Below are 6,448 nucleotides of genomic sequence, written 5' to 3'. Positions count from 1 at the left end.
TCCCAAATCTCTCCATGTATCTCAAATCTCTGTATGTATATTCCTTATTCGAAAACAGCTCAAAACCGAAGGAGAAAACCCAAAAGGACCCTCTTGGTCCGGAACCCTCTTGGGCCGGAACCCCTCACTGCTTCGGAGCTTCTGATGGATTTCGGAATACCCTTGCTCACTTCAGAACACCTTCACTCCGGAAGGTTTCACTCCGGAATCACCCTCGTTCGGATCCTTCGGTTTTGCTTCGGAAGACCTCGCCTCGCTTCAGAATTGCTAGCCGGCTTCGCAACTCCGGTCCGGACCTGCGGACTTCACATCTGACTCCGGATCCGAGAAAATGCTTTGGAATTGAGTAAATGACTCCGGATTTTGCTAAATGGCTCTGGAAACCTCCCTAAGCACTTCGGACCCTCGCAGATGCCGGACTACACTCCGGATTTTTGTCCATTTCGGACCTTTTCTTCAGTTTAGGAGGTTTTGACGTCGGGAATTCCACCAAACTCGTACTTTTCATATCTTAGACCCCTTAAACCCCTATTTTATGCCAAAATTGATTATTTTAAACATATTTATATAAAATAATACCCAAGATTTATAAAGGGATTTTAAGTAGATAAGGGGGTTTGACTTTATGATGTGATGTAAATCCCCCATTTTCCCATGTAAATCCCAGTAAAACACAAAATAACCATAGATAATAGGTTTGTCCACCAGTCCTCCAAGCAAGTGTCAATTCACTCCTTATCCTCTCCATTTAGATACGTGAACTACTCTTCCCTTTCCCACTTCTCATATCCTCAACTTGTGAACTCCTAAGAGTGCTCTCAACTTATTCAAGCTTCAAGTCCCATTCCTTCAAAGAAAATTTCTAGATTTTTGTAAGTATTTCATCTTCTCTGACTAGAGATTCTCCACATTATTCCTAAAACTTCATTATAATTACACATAAAAATTATGGGTACATAGTCTTAGGATATTCTAAAGTTCAAAGAGTTATCAAACCTTCCAAGTGTTGGAACTTGGAAACTCCTTAACACCTCTTCAAATCACCCAGCAAGCTAAACCAAGGTGAGCTTCATACCCCTACTTTTTCGAGATTTCTATTGTTTTTGGGGGAGGATACAAGTCAAAGGTCTTGTGAAATCAGTAACTATTTACTGTCCATATTTTGCATGTTGTGATATATGTGTTTAAAACTCATGAAACTCCTTGTGGAAGCCCAAAAATTCGAGATTTTGGTTAAGTCCCAAGAACTTAAACTATATTTCACAAACTATTGTTGATTTGAAGTAAAAACTAGTATTTATATGAATTATCATTCATAAAATCTTACGCCAAAAGCCACAAGGATTGTTCAAGGAAATTGTTTAAACAAAAGATTGGAACTAATATTTTGAAGATATTCAGTTACATAAATATTGATATCTTAGGCTATTTTTCGTCCATATGTATATATATATATATATATATATATATATATATATATATATATATATATATATATATATATATATATATATATATATATATTATTTTTGGAACACGAAATGGATTTGAAGAATCATTGAACATCTAAATTTCTAAAGGACCAAAAATGAAATTTTTGGATATACAAGGGCATTTTAAATGTTTCATAAATATAAGCCCATAATGAACATTTTATAAGAATTGGGCCATTCTCAACGATGCACCTGGTTTTGAATTACTCATGACACCTTTAATTAATACCGAGTCATTTTTGATAATGGTAATTCAAAGTGGATTAATTCCAATAAACGAAAACGATAGACCTAGTCAACAAGTACAAGTATCATTATATATTTAATAAATAATGGATCTCAACGATTTGCTCAAAAAGTTGTTAATATTCTAGTCAGACGAATCTCAAAAGTACCTAAATATAAAATATTAGTGTACGTCTAAAGTCCTGTAAGGAGTTATAGCCAGAGTCTCCTGGAGGGAGAGCGGGAATTTGTGTATAGATCTATACGGGGTTGACACCCCGCACCTTCACTGTTCGCTACAGCTAGACCGGCCAGTCTAGGGTGACAAATATCTTTAAGCAAAACATGGGCGCCTGAGAAACGCCAAAACAGGTCTCCGTCATATTAGTATGGTTATAACGACTCACTAGAATATGTTATTGTATCTAGAAAATTTATGTAAGGAAAACCTCATAAATAAATTTTGGCACGTTGTGTTGACAGCCCTACGCATGGTAGTGATGGTCCGCATTTATTGTGTTGACTGTCCTTTTTCATTGTGCGGAATGTCCACAATCGCCGTGTTGATTTCTTCCACCTAACAAGTATTAGAGTCTTAATACTGCTATTTTACAAATCAGAAAACATAGGATTTCTGGGGAAAACAATTGTATACGATCTTGAAAACGATAAACTAACACACACACATGCAAGTATACACAATTGGAAACAGAACTTACGAATATTTTATAGCAGAAAATATAGGTTTTTCTGGAGCAAACGATTTTATACGAATTCGATAACGATAAACTAGAACGCACACTCAATTATACCCGATAAGAAAAACAAGATTTACAATTATATTCTTTTTTTGAAAATAGGGGATTTTCTGCAAACTATTGGTGATTACTACTCAAAAGAACTATTCCCGAACACAGCTCGCCTTTACAAATTATACTACTTTTCCAAAATCACTCCTTATAAGGATGAACAAAAAGTAACGACATGCATGCATATATCCACAATTTTCAAAGCAAGACTTCAAACGATTTCATAGAAAATATCGGATTTTCTAAAAGTACAATGAGAACGATTCTAAACAAGTGTAAAACCATTTTATACAAAAATGATTATGAACTCACCAACTTTTTAGTTGACGCTTTTCAAAACGACTTGTATTCTCAGGGATCTAGTAAGCAGGTAAAAAGGGACGCAGATGCAGGACTATTTTGCTGTAGTTTGGAATTTTTCTGCTTATGTCTCTTTTGTGTAATTTGAAGGACAAATACAATATGTAAACAATGTAAGTTTGTTATCTCAATGTATGACGTTTGGATTGCTCTGTTTCATTTATATTCAATTGTTATGATATTGCATAATTAAGTCACCCGCCTTCGGACGTTTCCGCCGTCTGGTCCGGGGGTGTGACAGATTGGTATCAAAGCATTGTTTATAGTGAACTAGTATATCTAGCCATACAAGATATACAACTATAAATACAATGGGACTAAAACACACTCTGCCTAAAAGTATACTTTAGAAAGATAAGTATTTTGTAAAAGTATACATATTTACTAACATAGTATCATAACGAGAAGAAACCGAAAGTAACTACAGGTTGAACACTACAGTCAAATCTGGGCAGTTATGTAATCATATCTGGGATAAATATAGCCTGATCAACTATATTTATTTGAGATATGACCAACATGTGCTTGGGAGTGATGGTGGTGTTGCAACAAACCTAAAACCTACCAACTATGCGTACAAGAGAACATTAGAATCGAACATCAAGTTTAAAATACTATAGGAGTATTTTAGGATACTATAAACCCCTCCCACACCTAAACCTTCCGCGTATATCTCGTACCTCGATTCTTGCACAAACAACATAGTTGAAATTCCTCACCAAGACTTCTACTACCCTGTCACGATGATTTGCGGATGGGGCAAGGAGAGACCAAAAGAAGTCCATGAGGAAAACCCAGAAGTGGATCCTAAGGAATACCAAGAGATGAATTGTGAAAGGGAGGATTCCGACTAAGAGCCCAGCAAGGATGAAAGCGCCAAGGAAACCCTTAACGAGCTTTACCCAATTGGGAGTAGACCAGAGACCCTTTCACCCTTCTCTTCCCAGATACATAAACACCCAATATAAGTGCCCCTGGAATGGACATACCTAGAAACAAAACAATACCCACGCAAAGACAAGCTTAGTGATTAAATCCTACCCGGTTCAGGGCGCATCTCCACAAAAGACAATCCGATCCACAATCGACGTGAACCGAACCCCGATAGCCAACATCCTCACGAATCAAGCATCACCTCCGTTTGGGCCACAAGTAACCCGAATTGACTCCCGGTTTCCAACCCTCTGTCATGGAGTAATGGAGACCATAAACAAAGCCCGGTGTACAACAATGTAAATCCGATCCCCCACAAGTAACAAGAACACCATTCCAAATGCTTTACGAAACCTACAAGTAGGACCAGAAAACTATGCAGACCATCTACACTCTTTGAACGAAGAAGTAGTCATCTGGAGACCAGAACTCATAGCAATCAAGGCTACGACAGCCTTAGCAGTGTAAGGAACACAAAAAGGGCACTCATAGTATAAGTGAAATGGCCAAGCACTTTGTGCGGCATGTCGATAAAAGAGGATCACCTCACTACTCGCCTTAGGTTCATAATGCCTTTAATCGCAACCAGTAGTAGTAAACCAAGAGGAGTACACCCTCCAAGAATCCATACAACCAAATCCGCTAGCTATATTGCTAACTATGTGCTATTTTGACGGACTTAACGTCATACAATATATGTTTCCACTCTCTACCATAACTACATCATGGGGATGTAGGGTGACGCAATTAGCACGAGTACGTTAAGATTATACGAGTAGACTCACTTGGAATTAACTACGAGTGCTTACGAGCTCATTTTTCATGTGCAACAGAGTCATGTCTTCTCATAAAGATAACCAGTACCCCGACGATGCACCGGTCCTACGAATAGACTCCGCCACTTTCCAAGCCACTGTAACAGCTGCCGTGGCAGCCGTCATGGCATACTTCAATGCCAAAAACACAAACGAAATTGGAAGTAGTGTCGATAATTTTAACCGTAACAAGAACCAAGGAAACCAACAAAGGACAACTCACCAATGCACTCAAAAACCTAAACCTAAGAACAAGAAACGAAAGTTCGGGAACGAAAAAGGAGGCAGTTCGACTCAGAGGCTTACAAAATGGCAACAAGCGGGAGCAGTCCCTACCCCTACTAACCCTACTCCTCCCATACCATGACAATCATATCTTGGGAACGTTCCATGCTACAACAAGTGCAAATACCATCATCGGGGAGCCTGCCGGAAATTTCGTTGCAAAACGTGCAACAAGATGGGGCACACCCCCGCTACTGTAGGGCCCGGCCCCATGCGTCACTCCGACCCTCAACCTAGAAGTAAGTCCAGTGTGTCACAAATGTGGGGCAACAGGGCATTTCAAGAGAGATTGTCCAACAGAGATGACAACTAGACAGGAAGAGACGACAAGGAACGCTACCGCAGTTTTTGGTATGTTCCCACGATAAACTTTAGGCATCAAATTATCACAAAAAGTTTTGTCAATTGAAAACATAATCCAAAAACTAATTCCTCATTAGAGAAAATCCTGTAAATCATGGAGAAGCTATAGATCCTTACGAACGGACCATGATGGTTCCATATGAACGTTAGTATATAGTTAGGATCCCACAAACTAAGAGCGTGGGATTCCGCCTTATTTTCCTGTCCCTGGGCTGTATATTGATTAGGACAGAACCCCGCAGTCAATTATCTTTTAAAAACCCTAAGTAGGTACGGTTAGGTCACATCCATCTATAAAAGAAAAACCTGGCAAAATTCGGATTACAAATTCCCTTGCCTTATGGCAGCGCCCTTGTGTAACTAAAACACCTAGCAAGCAGGAACAAAATAGACCCAATGGTAACAACAAAAACGAAACTAGTAGTGATAAGAACATGAACATAGAAAACTCTGTCATTCCTAACAACCAATACTCCCCAATCGACGTAACACCTGTCATAATAAGGAGTCCAATGTCATCAATTGGCACGGACAGGTTTGATCTTCACCTTACAACCCTCGAGCACTGCAAATAGACTTTCGTCTTACTCAACCGGATAACAAAACTCTTTCAGCCGGTAACGACAAATCCCTAGCAACCAGACACCTAAGTCCTGGTGTAAGAAATACCACGCCCTTCCCTAGCCCCAATAAAGATTGAAAATCAAGAAGCAAAAGGCATCAAGGGAATCCGAAAGGCTTCCAACCTTCCTCCAGAGATTCCCAAAATCCCTTTGGAAACCTCAACCATTTGCTAAGCGGAGATAGAATCACCTCGACTCATGGAACCACCCCAATAACCAAACACCCGATACGATTTAGCACTGTCACAAGAACAGATAGTGTTTGATCACAAGATCGACATAATAGATAAAGGAAACATCAGACCCAACCCCTAACCACAGGAAGCACCTATCTAACTCATAAGGACGAAAGACGAAATTACCATAAGCACCACTGACTACGAATAAGCCAAACAAAACCATCCTCAAGGATCGATACTCCCTACCCCGAATCGGAGATTCGTTCAACCAACAGTAAGGAACTGGCAGAGGCCGACCTACCATTAGCTCGGAAAACCATAGGGAGAAAACTCCCACGATAATCTAAGACTCATAAGGTTAAC

This window comes from Lactuca virosa, chromosome 8 (genome assembly GCF_052849685.1).
Source record: "Lactuca virosa cultivar CGN04683 chromosome 8, Lactuca_virosa_CGN04683_v6, whole genome shotgun sequence".
NCBI classification, from domain to species: domain Eukaryota; kingdom Viridiplantae; phylum Streptophyta; class Magnoliopsida; order Asterales; family Asteraceae; genus Lactuca; species Lactuca virosa.
Note: the sequence above shows the minus strand (reverse complement) of the source record.